Here is a 14,554-nt window from a genome sequence, read left to right as displayed (position 1 = left end):
AGATACACATTTTACATTTTAATCAATTATTATGTTTTCAATACTGTACAGTACTTATATTACAGTAAAAAGCTGTAAATAAGCTTCTACCGGTCATGAAAACATCTGAGGTCTCAGTGCAGCACCCTGAGGTGTCCCGCCCATTATCGGAGTAGCAGCCAGATGAAACTGCGGGAGGAGGGAAGAAATTGGTTGTCAACTTTCTGGGAATTCATGTTGTCAACATGTGCACTCTGGTAATGCAGCCCTATGGGGGGCACAAGCCAGTGCAAACTGTAGGCCGGTCCCAAGCCCGGATAAATGCAGAGAGTTGCGTCAGGAAGGGCGTCCGGCTTAAAACTTTGCAAAACAAATATGAGCGTTCATCCAAAGAATTCCATACCGGATCGGTTGTGGGGTTAACGACGTTCGTCACCGGCGGCGTCAACCTGCAGGGCGCCGGTGGAAATTCAGCTACTGTCGGTCGAAGTTGAAGAAGTAGAAGAGGTGGAAAGCGGGTTCTTCAGCAGAAAGAGAAGAGGAAAGCACAGAGCCTAGAACTGAATGTGGGGACTATGACAGGAAAATCTCAGGAGTTGGTTGACATGATAAGGAGAAAGGTTGATATTGTGTGTCCAGGAGAGCAGGTGGAAAGGCAGTAAGGATAGAAGTTTAGGGGCGGGGTTTCAATTATTTTACCATGGTGTAGTTGGGAAGAAAATGGAATCGGGGTTATTTTAAAAGAAGAGTTGGCTAAGAATGTCTTGGAGGTGAAAAGAGTATCAGATCGAGTGATGAGGCTGAAACTTGAAATTGAGGGTGTTATGTACAACCCCAATTGCAATGAAGTTGGGACGTTGTGTTCAAGCATTTTTGAACTGCATGCAATGCTTTTTAAGTAAAATTTTCAACATTGTTGTCATTACAGTAGGTGCAGAGGTAAAAACAGTCCCTTCATTTTAATGAGGAATGAGGAAGGCTTTATCCTGTGACGGAAATTAAAGTTGTCTCAGCAGAAATATTCACACATGTACAACCCCAATTCCAATGAAGTTGGGACGTTGTGTTAAACATAAATAAAAACAGAAGACAGTGATTTGCAAATCATCCATCCATCCATCCATTTTCTGAGCCGCTTCTTCTCACTAGGGTCGCGGGCGCGCTGGAGCCTATCCCAGCTGTCATCGGGCAGGAGGCGGGGTACACCCTGAACTGGTTGCCAGCCAATCGCAGGGCACATAGAAACAAACAACCAGTCGCACTCACAGTCATGCCTACGGGCAATTTAGAGTCCCCAATTAATGCATTGTTTTGGGATGTGGGAGGAAACCGGAGTGCCCGGAGAAAAGCCACGCAGGCACGGGGAGAAAATGCAAACTCCGCACAGGCGGGGCCAGGGATTGAACCCGCGTCCTCAGAACTGTGAGGCTGACGCTCTAACCAGTCGTCCACTGTGCCGCCGATTTGCAAATCATGTTCAACCTATATATAATTGAATACACTACAAAGACCAGATATTTAATGTTCAAACTGATAAACTTTTAGCAAATAATCCTTAACTTTGAATTTTATGGCTGCAACACATTCCAAAAAAGCTGGGACAGGTGGCAAAAAAGACTGAGAAAGTTGAGGAATGCTCATCAAACACGTTTGGAACATCCCACAGGTGGGAACAGGTGGGTGCCATGATTGGATAGAAAAGGAGCTTCCCTGAATAGCTCAGTCATTCACAAGCAAAGATGGGGCGAGGTTCACCTCTTTGTCAACAAGTGCGGGAGAAAATACTCAAACAGGTTAAGGACAATGTTCCTCAACGTACAATTGCAAGGAATATTATGGATTTCATCATCTACGGTCAATAATATCATCCGAAGGTTCAGAGAATCTGGAGAAATCACTGCATGTAAGCGGCAAGGCCGAAAACCAACATTGAATGCCAGTGACCTTCGATCCCTCAGACGGCCCTGCATCAAAAAACGACATCAATGTGTAAAGGATATCACCACGTGGGCTCAGGAACACTTTAGAAAACCAATGTCAGTAAATACAGTTCGGCGCTACATCCGTAAGTGCAACTTAAAACTCTACTATGCAAAGCAAAAGTCATTTATCAACAACACCCAGAAACGCCGCCGGCATCTCTGGGCCCGAGCTCATCTAAGATGGACCGACACAAAGTAGAAAATTGTTCTGTGGTCCGACGAGTCCGCATTTCAAATTGTTTTTGGAAATTGTGGACGTCGTGTCCTCCGGGCCAAAGAGGAAAAGAACCATCCGGACTGTTATGGACGTAAAGTTCAAAAGCCAGCATCTGTGATGGTATGGGGCTGTGTTAGTGCCAATGGCATGGGTAACTTACAGATCTGTGAAGGCACCATTAATGCTGAAAGGTGCATACAGGTTTTGGAGAAACATATGCTGCCATCCAAGTAACGTCTTTTTCATGCACGCCCCTGCTTATTTCAGCAAGACAATACCAAACCACATTCTGCACGTGTTACAACAGTGTGGCTTCATAGTAAAAGAGTGGGGGTACTAGAGTGGCCTGCCTGGAGTCCAGACCTGTCTCCCATTGAAAATGTGCGGCGTATTATGAAGTGTAAAATACGACAACAGAGACCCCGAACTGTTGAACAGCTGAAGCTGTACATCGAGCAAGAATGGGAAAGAATTCCACCTACAAAGCTTCAACAATGAGTGTCCTCAGTTCCCAAACATTTATTGAATGTTGTTAAAAGAAACGGTGATGTAACACAGTGGTAAACATGACCCTGTCCCAGCTTTTTTGGAACATGTTGCAGCCATAGAATTCTAAGTTAATGATTATTTTCGAAAAACAATAAAGTATCAGTTTGAACATTAAATTTCTTGTCTTTGTGGTGTATTCAATTAAATATAGGTTGAACATGATTTGCAAATCATTGTAGTCTGTTTTTATTTATGTTTAACACAATGTCCCAACTTCATTGGAATTGGGGTTGTATAATGTGATTAGAAATTCCGGAAGGAGCTCGACGAAGTAGTTCTGAGCATCCCAGACAGAGACAGAATCGTGATTGGTGTACATTGTAATGGACATGTTGGTGAAGGTGGTAGGGGTGATGAAGAAGCGATGGGTAAGTATGGCATCCAGTAAAGGAACTTGGAGGGACAGATGGTGGTAGACTTTGCAAAAAGGATGCAAATGGCTGGAGTGAACAGTTTTTTCCAGAAGAGGCAGAAACATAAAGTGACCTACAAGAGCGGAGGTAGAAGCACGCAGGTGGATTACATCTTGTGCAAACAATTTAATCTGAAGGAGGTTACCGACTGTAAGGTAGTGGTAGGGGAGAGTGTGGCTAGACAGCATAGGATGGCGGTTTGTAAGATGACTGGTGGTGCGGAGGAAGATTAGGAAGACAAAGGCAGAGAAGAGAACCATGTGGTGGAAGCTGAGACAGGACTTGTGTTGTGCAGCTTTTCGGGAAGAGGTGAGACAGGCTCTCGGTGGAAGGGAGGAGCTTCCAGAAGACTGGACCACTGCAGCCAAGGTGATCAGAGAGGCAGGCAGGAGAGTACTTGGTGTATCTTCTGGCAGGAAAGGGGAGGAGGAGACTTGGTGGTGGAACCTCAAAGTACAGGAATTCATACAAGGAAAGAGGTTAGCTAGAGAAGAAGAAGTGGGACACTGAGAGGACCGAGGAGGGGTGAAAGGAATACATCGAGATGCGACATAGGGCAAAGGTAGAGGTGGCAAAGGCCAAACAAGAGGCATATGATGACATGTATGCCAGGTTGGACACTAAAAAAGGAGAAAAGGATCTCTTCAGGTTGGCCAGACAGAGGGATAGAGATGGGAAGGATGTGCAGCAGGTTAGGGTGGTTAAGGATAGAGATGGAAATATGTTGACTGGTGCCAGCAGTGTGATAGATAGATGGAAAGAATACTTCGAGGAGTTGATGAATGAGGAAAATGAGAGAGAAGGGAGAGTAGAAGAGGCAAGTGTGGTGGACCAGGAAGTAGCATTGATTAGTAAGGGGAAGTTAGAAAGACATTAAAGAGGATGAAAAATGCCTTTCCATTTTGTTGGTCCTGATGACATTACTGTGGCGGTATGGAAGCATCTAGGAAAGGTGGCTGTGGAGTTTTTGACCAGCTTGTTCAATAGAATTCTAGCGCGTGAGAAGATGCCTGAGGAATGGCGGAAAAGGGTGCTGGTACCCATTTTTAAGAACAAGGGTGATGTGCAGAGCTGTGGGAACTATAGAGGAATAAAGTGGATGAGCCACACAATGAAGTTATGGGAAAGAGTAGTGGAGGCTTGACTCAGGACAGAAGTATTTGCGAGCAACTGTATGGTTTCATGCCTAAAGAGTACCACAGATGCATTATTTGCCTTGAGGATGTTGATGGAAAAGTACAGAGAAGGTCAGAAGGAGCTTCATTGTGTCTTTGTAGATCTAGAGAAAGCCTATGACAGAGTACCCAGAGAGGAACTGTGGTACTGCATGTGGAAGTCTGGAGTGGCAGAGATGTATGTTAGAATAATAAAGGACATGTACGAGGGCAGCAGAACAGTGATGAGGTGTGCTGTAGGTGTGACAGACGAATTTAAGGTGGACGTGGGACTGCATCAGGGATCAGCCCTGAGCCCCTTCCTTTTTGCAGTGGTGATGGATAGGCTGACAGATGAGGTTAGACTGGAATCCCCGTGGACCATGATGTTTGCAGATGACATTGTGATGTGCAGGTGGAGGAACAGTTAGAAAGATGGAGGCATGCACTGGAAAGGAGAGGAATGAAGATTAGCCAAAGTAAGACAGAATATATGTGCATGAATGAGAGGAGTGGTGGGGGAAGAGTGAGGCTCCAGGGAGAACAGATAGCAAGGGTGGAGGACTTGAAATACTTGGGGTCAACCGTCCAGAGCAACGGTGAGTGTGGTCAGGAAGTGAAGAAACGGGTCCAAGCAGGTTGGAACGGGTGGAGGAAGGTGTCAGGTGTGTTATGTGACAGAAGAGTCATGGATGAAGGGCAAAGTTTATAAAAACAGTGGTGAGGCCAGCCATGATGGACGGATTAGAGACAGTGGCACTGAATAGACAGAGCAGAGCAAATGATGTTGAGGTTCTCTCGAGGAATGAGCAGGTTGGATAGGGTTAGAAATGAGGTCATCAGAGGGACAGCCGAGGTTCGATGTTTTGGAGACAAAGTAAGAGAGAGCAGACTTCGATGGTTTGGACATGTCCAGACGAGAAATAGTGAGTATATTGATAGAAGGATGATGAGGATGGAGCGGCCAGGCAAGAGAGCGAGAGGAAGAGCAAAGAGAAGGTTGATGGATGTCGTGAGGGAAGACATGAGGGCAGTTGGTGTTCGAGAGGAGGATGCAGGAGATAAGCTGACATGGAAAAGGATGATGCGCTGTGGCGACCCCTAAAGGGACAAGCCCAAAGGAAAAGAAGAAGAATGTGTGCACTCCGGTCCCACCTGCCACGGCCTTGAGCCACTCAACAGTTCTGCTCCCCTGCTTCCCGGCGCCCTCTGGCCGCCACGGCTCAGTCTGCAGGTCGAGAGCGGCCGTGCGGATGGACTGTGGGGACTCTCCGTGGCACCTGCACGCAAACAGCAACATCGTTTGGAAACGTTTAAGACACGTGGCTTCATCTCAACATGTGAATCCTAATCAAATATCCAGGAGCAATGCAAAAATAAAGTCATCCAAATTTCCCCTCGCAAAATAAAATACGTACCGTATACAGAAAATAAACGATATGAACGCAAATGATTGTAAATAAATAAAAACAAATACTAAATAAAAATAACTTCTTCAAAACTAGTCATATTTAAATACAATAAAAGACAAAGGTATAAATAATGTCATGACTAAAATCAACTATAAATGAAAATATAATGAATGAAATATAATACAATAAATGACAATCAAACATGAAATAATACAATAGGAATAAAATAAATTACATGAATACAAAAAATATATACTGATTTAAAATAGTTTTCTTAACAATGTTCAAAAGCTATGAGCAAAATTCCAAATACATTATTATATATTTAATTCATTTATTGTCTTTTTTATTTTTACATTCAAAAATTATAATAAACTTTTTCGGGCTTACATGTATATTTAAAAAAAAAAAATTGGCATAGTTATATGATATTCAGACGCAACAATAACAAAGTCAAAAGAAAAAGCACACCAAAAGTGGGAAACAACGTTCAACGTACCAATGCTCCGAATAATGATACCAAAAATAAAAAAAGCGTGTCTAAATAGAACGTCGCCTGCCTGCTGCTCGAGTCTTGCGGCATGGCAGCTTCTGGCTGGGAAGGCTGCAGGACAAATGCAATCACCACGGAGGCGCACGGCGGTGCCGTCACGGCGCCCGAGGCAAAGGACATCTCTGGTCTCGGGATGCCGGACGGAGGTCAGAGTGACCAGACGGACGGGGGGGGGGGGGGGGGGGGTGGCGTTTGTCAGGGCCTGGGAAAACTGGCTTTTTATCTTCCCGTCGCCCTGCTCGGCCTTGAGGTGCTTCACAGTGTCGTCCTGTCCTCGGGCCGTGCGTAAGAGAACGTGGAGGCGAAGCCAGCACACGCGCGCAAAGAGAGCAAGGGCGTCACAGAAGGTGGAAAAGCTCCCACGTGCTCTGCAATGCATGCAGGAACCCCAATTTAATAACATCGGAAGAACCAATGAGACCGGGTCTCAAAGTACAGGCCCACCGGATCGGTTTATGTGGCCACCGAAATCCGATGAAGTGTGTCAACTTCATGTTTCTTGCTAAATTGATTTGTTCTTTTCAATTTGACAGAAAATCTGTACACACTTTGGGGTGTTTTTAATCCAGCCGCTGGGTGTTTATAGCACCGCCCCCACGGTCGCTCATTTGACCCAGCAGGAAGGGTTGCTTGATTTTAAACCAACAGATGAGCAAAATATTTCACCCAAATGCTGCATGAAATCAATTACAATGCTGGGTTGTTTGTTATATGTTGTCCCCAAACATGTGTTGAACACTTCAACATTATGCGTTGTCCCCACCCGGAGGTGGAGCTCGATGGCCGGCGCCTGCACCCATAGGGCCCCAAAAGGCAACGCGGGTTCCGCTTCCCGTGGGCTCGCCGCTCGGGTGTTGACTTCCCCCAATCCATCTCTGAATACAACCGGGCCCAAATGCTTTTCGCTTGTGAAATACTGGACTTCCAAAAGCCAGATCACAACACACAAACACACACACACACACTGCTACTGCTACGGCTCCCTAATGTATTGTTCTCGGGAGCTTTCAACACAGAGCGCGGCGGGAACCTTGGAAACCTTCGAAGGTTTGCATTCCCGTTTCTACAAACCCCCATATGATCACATTCGCTTTTGGGGGGGGAATACGAATGTTTTCTCTTCTCGAAATGACCACATGACGCCGCGCGCTTGCCACACTCAAGATTTATATCCTCGGGAAATCTCCCGGGTGTCCGGGGCAGCTATTTCAAGCTGCTCACGGGTTCTGAGTGTTCCCTCCAAAAAATGTGCAAATGTCCCAGAGCCAAACGCTCTGCTCATCACTGCGGAAAAGCATCCCCTCTTATGGAGAAACAAGTCCGCTTGCTTTCAACGGGAAGCATCCCCAGATCAAGTCGACACGCAGAAGCCAATTTGTCGTCTTTGTGCAAATCTGCAAGGGAGCTGTATTCATCCTTTTTTTCTAGAGCTGCATGCTTTTTTCTACATGAGCGCTGTCCAATGAAAGGCACGGATGCCTACAGTTGGGCATGGTTTTGGGTTTTTTTTAAAATCCAAAACGCAACAAGCTTAACTTTTGTATTTTTTGGGGGGGGGCATGAATTGAGCCCCCGGAGCTCATTTCACTGAGCAACATCCAATTCTGCATAGATGTCTGTCATGAGGTAACCCGGCAAAAAGTCTTAAGTCTTGCCTGAAAAGACACAGGAAGTCAGTGGTTTTGGTTTGACGTGGCCAATTTATTTGCAATAATGTTGTTGCTATCTAGAAGAAGAAAAAACAAAAACAAAAAGTCAGTGTAATGAAGGCTTTTTAATTTCAGAAATGGAAGCATTGTAAAGCTGATTTTCAAGCCTGCTTGGATCCAATGTAAGACGTCTGTCTCCTTTGTGATAGGTTCTCACGGTGAAGAGATTCCTGGGCGCCCCCTGCTGGAGACGTGCATACTTTTAGCCCTTCAATTGCCACTGCGTTTTGGGTCAAAAGCAAAAACAAATTGGAGATACGTTTGACCATATGATCAGTGAGTGTGCTTGTCTACATACTCGTGAGTGCTGAGCTGAGGAGCCGTTTTGGGTCATTAGGGTCAGAGTTTTTGCGTTTTTTTAACAAGGTTACCTCATGTGAATATTTGTCTCTGAATACATATATATGCGTATGTATTCATAGCATCTCAACCTAACCATAAGTACAGTATGCTGATGAAAAGTTCACGTTTCACCGCTTGTGTTTTTTGTTGAATAAAGGCTGTCGAAATCAAGCTCTCGCGTTCTCTGTTTGTGCAGTCGTTGAGGATTATTTCCAAGTCTGTGCCAGGCTTTCAGGATTTTGCGGCTGCTCGAGAGTTTCCCGCGCGCTCTCAGGGCTCAGGGGGAAGGAAAATAACCGAGCGATGAATGTTGGCGCCACACTCCAGGAAAGCAGGCACTCCCTGTGGGAAGAGCAACATGTTATGCACTTGAGGATCCTCAGCGCTTTTGCCGTCTGCGTGTTTCCGTTGTAAATCCTTTCCTATCCCCGCTGTGCTCCTCCTAAGCCAGATATCGATCCCGAAGTGAGGCAACGAACCCTGCGAGAGAACAGCGAGACCCTGCCCGAGCCCGTTCGACTGATAGCGGACAGAATCATGACGGAATATTTGGCCGCGTGGGTGTCTTTCACCGTGCTTTCCTCGCTTCTTCTGGCCTCACGCGCGACCGAGTGCTCAGGCGAGATAACGCTGCTGCAACCGCTCCCCAGTGTCAGACCGCAGCTGACGGCCTGCTTGATGGAGTGCACCGAGATGACATTCGCCAGGAAGGTGCAGCTGCGGGACAAGCGGAATATACGGCTGCAAGACTCCACTGAAGGTCGGTCGTCTTGCCGGAGTTAGATGATAGAGGTGAGGGGAGAGGTTTTGAGGGTTGGGTTCAGCTAGGGTCAGAGTTTAAGAGTTTGGCTTTAGGGTGAGCGGGCCAGGGTTGCTGTAGTGTTAGAGGTTTCTCACAGTGATAGCTGTGAGGCTCGGGTCCAGGGTTCAGGTAGAGCTAGAGTTCAGAGGTTAGGGATAGAGGGTCAGGGTTAAAGGGTTAGGGGTAACATTAGATACTAGGGCAGTTGGGACTAGCTAGTACTTGGGTTTAGGGTTAGGCCAGGTCAAATGTTGGGGGTAGTCGTTAAGTCTCGTGTTGGGGGGTTTAGGGTTAGGGTCAGGGTCAGATCTTGGGTGGGGTAAAAAATAGAATTAGAGCTTTGGAATAGCAAATAGGCTTAACTCTGAGGGTTGGGTCCAGGTTTCAGCTAGAGTTTGGGTTTTGGGGTAGAAGGTCAGGATTAAAGGGTAGGTATTGGGGTGGGATTAGCATCAGAGGCTAATTTTAGAGACTAGGAGATTAGGGTTCGAAACTAGAGTCCAGGGTTCAGGCAGGGTTATGGCTTGGGTTTAGGGTTAGATGTTCATGGTTGAAGAGTACCTATTCGGGTTAGGGGTAGGGATTAGCATTAGTGGAGTTTGCGCAATAGGGTTCGTGATAGCGGTTGGGTCTAGGGTCAGGGGATGAGGTTAGGGTTTGATCCAGGTTGGGTTAAGAGGTAGTAGGGTTTGAACAGGGTTAGGCTTCACAAAGGTTTGGAATAAGGTGTGAGAGGTAGAGGATGAGATGGGGGAGATGAAGGACAGGGTTAGTGGTTATGATAGGGTTAAAGATTTTCATAGCGATTGGGGGAGGTTCAAGGTTACGTTTAGGGTCAAAGGTAAGGATTAGGGCTGGAGGTTTGCGATAGCGGTCAGGGGTGACCTCGGGTTTGAGGTAAGGGTTTAGGCCTCGGGGCAGGATTCAGATCAGGGTTAGACATTTGTGATAGTAGTTAAATCCAGGGTTAAGGGGAGGTCCAGGGTGTTAAATTTCAGATTCACGATTAGAGGTCCTATGTTAGGTTTAAGGTTTGCGTTAAGGGTCCCGGTACAGGTTTTCCGTTCGGGTTAGGCTACGTCTCGGCTTAGCGGGGAGGTCCGGAGCTTTAGAGGCCGGACACGCAGGAGGTTAGTTGAATGCTGCGGCATTTTTTTATCAGATTTTCCTCCGCTGTCACTCTTCCCAGGAGACCTCGGGGAATACTGCTGGTCCACCCAGATCGAGTGCAATGTGGGCGAGAGCTTTCAGCACGCCTTCGTGGTGCTGCCCGTCCACACGTCGGCAGTTGCCCCGGAATCCCTGGAGGTGAGGTGGAGGGCCACGGCGCTGCGCACGCACACGGCCTCCGTCACCGTCCCGGACGCCTGCGGCCTCCGCCACGACGTCAGCGAGCACTTTGGCCCCAGGAGGACGGCCACCTCATTCTGCGTGGAGGTGGTCCATCGGGAAGACGTCCCGGTCCTTAAGTGCGCCCCCTACCTGGTCACGTTGTGGCAGAGAAGTCCGACTCCGATATGAGACGAGGGACACTCCCAGTCGGGTTGTGTTCGGTCGTGCTGCGAGCGTACCAGTGGTGGGTTGTGCGTCTGGTGGACGTTAGTGGGAATTTACCTGAATGAATCCACACATTAGTACCGCCACTATCAGGTCACTATTATACAAACCATCAACACTATGCCAAAATGCAATATAACACCACACAACTGTGCCACATACGTCATGTGCACCAGTTGAGTTCTCTGCAAGAACCTGAAGTGCTCCATAATCCATAGTCTGTACACAATGGACCACTCACAATAAAGTCTATTAAACTCCTTTGTAGAGATTATTTTTCCCTCAGTACTTTTTTAAAAATATGACAAAAATATATGCGTACAGTATTAATAAAATAAAAAATACTTTTTTCCCCAAAAGAGGAATAATTTGGGTTTGCAAAGGACAGTCAAAATCCACAGATTACTTAAGACTGCCCCCTTGTGGTTAATGCAGGAGCATAGCCTGCATACAGAGGGTATCAGACAAAAATAACGCAAAAACCCCATGCTGCTATTTTTAAATGGTGATTCAATTTATTAAGTAAAAAAAAAATACATATATATATATATATATATATATATATATATATATATATATATATATATATATTCAAAGTTCCCTGGCCCTGTGTGAAAACGCTTGGTTTCAGGTGTTGATGCTGAGGATGGCTCAACCAGTTCTTAAGTTTAGGGGGCAATGACTTTTTCACACAGGGCCAGGTAACTTTGAATTGTATATCAAATGAAAGAAGTGATTTATCAGCAATGGCAACGTCCTGGGATACTGGGAGGACATTTGATAACAAACCCGCTCCTGGAGGCAGGCCGACCTCAAACTGACACCGCTCGGAATGGGTGACTGTGGGCTGCATTTAATCGGGGAACATCTCGATGGCTGCTGCGGGTACCGCGGTCTTCCACTCTGCCGGAAGTCAAGAAGCAGAAGGAGGACGACGACGAAAGCGCGGCAGAGTTTGAGAGCCGAGTCTCATTGTTGAAGGAACGTGCCGTAAATGTCGCTGCTCCGTACCGCATCTCAAGCTCTTTTGACCCATAATGCTTGTTGGCAAGTTTTGTCCACGTCTGCAGTTTCACCCCATCGGCGTTTTGTACGAGGGGCCGTCGTCGTCCGCCCTCGGTCAAACGCTTGTTCAACATTGAGGCCGGCTCTCTTATTTCTTGGCTGCCCCCGGGAATCGAAGTGCTTCAAGTTGCTTTATTGAAAGAAATGTTTCACTTTCAATTAAATTCCTGTGTTGTCCTTTTCAGAACATGTTTGCCAGAGACGCCTTCAAAAACAACAATAACCCTGAGGATGTCGTTCCCGTGAATAGAGATTACAATTACTTTGGATTAATAAGGGCTGTCTCTCTTTAGCAGTCAAATCAAACGCTTGTGGATAAAATGATGTCCTACAGTTTCTTTCTCCGCATTTTCTAGCAAGTGGCCAACTGGCAACTGCGTTCCTGTGCAAGCGTCCTCTGAAGAGGAAGCGACAGCGTCGTCAGCACGTTCACCTTCGAAGGAGAAAAGCGCAATCGTAACGTCTTCCTGCGGCCGATTGCACAGAAGGACGGCGGAGTTTCTCCGACCGGCCGACCGTGTGGCACGAGGCCTTCGCAGAGTGCTCGGAAGAGGCGGGCGCCATTTGGGCACCTTCCGGGCCACCGTCACTTGTCACCAGTTTGAACCTGCGAAACCTCTGGCTGGGGCAGTGATTTTCAAAAGCGTGCTACAAGTAGCACGAGGGGGACACGGGTGCCCTCTAGGGGCACGTAAAAGAATCACCGAATGAAGTCATCAAATTGACCCCATTTAAAACATGCAATACAATCAAACATAAGAAGGAAACTTTTTTTCCCCTCATCCAGTACATTTCTAAATACAGTTCAGTTGAATTTAGCTGACAGCAAAATACATTTGCATTTAATCTTTAAGAGCATTTACTGAGGTAAGACTCTTCTTAATTGAATCATTATTCAAAGACACTTTTTGGATACATTGAAGCTAATAATGTTACAGTTCTATGACGTGCTTTTTGGGAACAAACCCTGAGCCTCGTTTTTGTCTCCTACACGACAGTATTTTATTGTTTGGAGGTACTTGTGTATTTTGTGTATTTTGTGGTACTTGCTGTAAAAAGTTTAAGCATCACCGGATTTTCAGTACTTTTAAGCGCGTTTTCACTTTTGGCGGAGTTACAGTCTTATTGTAATCTGCCGTCCTTTGGGCGATTGAGAATGATAATGTACAGCTATGAAATTCTCCTAAGTTGTCAGGATAAAGGTTTGTCATGTCTTATTTTAAGACGACTACCTTTTGGGGCATTTCTGTTACTTTCACGAAAATGTGCTCATCTTATTTGAATTTCCTTCACTTTTGCTTTTGTCTTAGCTGCAGCCAATCCGAACAAGCCATCAATGGAAAACTTTCACGGAGCGAATGTTCCCGACATCCGGACGGGTTTATCAGGTACGCCATTCCCTTTTTCATTCATCATTTTACGTGCGTTTCAAAATCGTCGGTGCTGCAGATCTGGACTACAATGGGCCATTCCGCCGGGTGGACAAAACGGACGTTAAGTACAAAGACAACGGAGCGGGTAGGCCCAGAAACACTGCAAACATCCGGGCCCGCGGGCAGATCTTTACGGGTAGGATGCGCTCGATCCCGACCACGACCCCATCGTGCGGTATTCACTGCATTGTGGTGAAAACGGGTGGAAAGCTACAGGGCAAGAAGTGCACCGTCTGCAAAAAAAAAAAAAAAGGTCCAAAGGTCACACACGCTCACCTCGCACGTCTCCTAACGTGCGTTCCCGTATGTGATGCGTTGTTGCGTCCGTCCGACACCAAAACCACGACAGCCGAGACTCCGCTCTGACACGCGCGCACAGCTTTGGCGTCAAGCGGCGTAGCGGTTGCAGGCGACAATTGCGGCCGGTGGGCGGACGACCCCTTAAACGACTTCTGCTACCTCGTCAACGACGTGTCCCCGAGGACCTGGCCCGAGGCGCGAGCCGACTGCGTCGACCAGGGCGGGGACCCGCTCGGCATCGCCGTGTCCTCCGAACAGGTCTTCGTGCAGGTCAACCGGACGCCGACTCCGGCACCTGGCAGATACGCGAATGTCGCAGATTGGGAGCAGCGCTTAAAACAAAAAGAAAAAAAGTCATACTTGGTGATCTCATGACACTGGAATCGATCAACGCCAAGATCGGAATGATCCGGATTTGGATCCGTCCCGAGAATGTCTACAACACAGAACCTTGTCCCAAACATTAGCAGACACGAACCCACAATTTCTTTTCGACCTCCCTACGGACGGGCGGCCACGCCTCCGACCCCGAACACGGCTGGCGGCGGAGCGACGGATCTCCGTTCGCAGACTCAGGCTGGAACACAGCTTGCTGTAAAACTCGTGGATGGATGGAAATGCAGCGCTTCAGATCAGGGGTCTTCCTTCCAGGTGGGGCGGTTGTGGCTCAGAAGGTAGAGCGGGTCGTCCAGTGGTTCGAATCCCGGCTATGACCGTCCGCGTGTCGGCGTGTCCTCGGGCAAGACACCGAACCCTAATTTGCTCCCAGCGCCGCCCATTGGTGAATGAATGTGAGGCTTTGTATAGCGCTTTGGGCACTGCGATGGTGTAGCTAAAGCGCTATAGAAGTGCAGTCCATTTACCCTCTGGTAAACGCAGTCTTTCCGTCTTCAACAAATGGAGAGGGGGGGCAAAAAAAATGGATGAGGAGGAAATGTAGTCTGGGGGTTGCTGATCTGGTCTCGCAGCGTTGCCGCCAAGTTTGGTCTCGGAAGTCTCGCAGTCTTTCGCGGTGTCTCCGATTGGTTTCAGGTTCGGCCCGTGCCTGCGTGGCTTTTATCCGGGTACGCCGGTTTCCTCTCGCACT

The sequence above is a fragment of the Phyllopteryx taeniolatus genome, chromosome 1 (assembly GCF_024500385.1).
Source record: "Phyllopteryx taeniolatus isolate TA_2022b chromosome 1, UOR_Ptae_1.2, whole genome shotgun sequence".
In the NCBI taxonomy this organism is placed as follows: domain Eukaryota; kingdom Metazoa; phylum Chordata; class Actinopteri; order Syngnathiformes; family Syngnathidae; genus Phyllopteryx; species Phyllopteryx taeniolatus.
The sequence above is the reverse complement of the archived record's forward strand: the minus strand, read 5'-3'. Positions refer to the sequence as shown.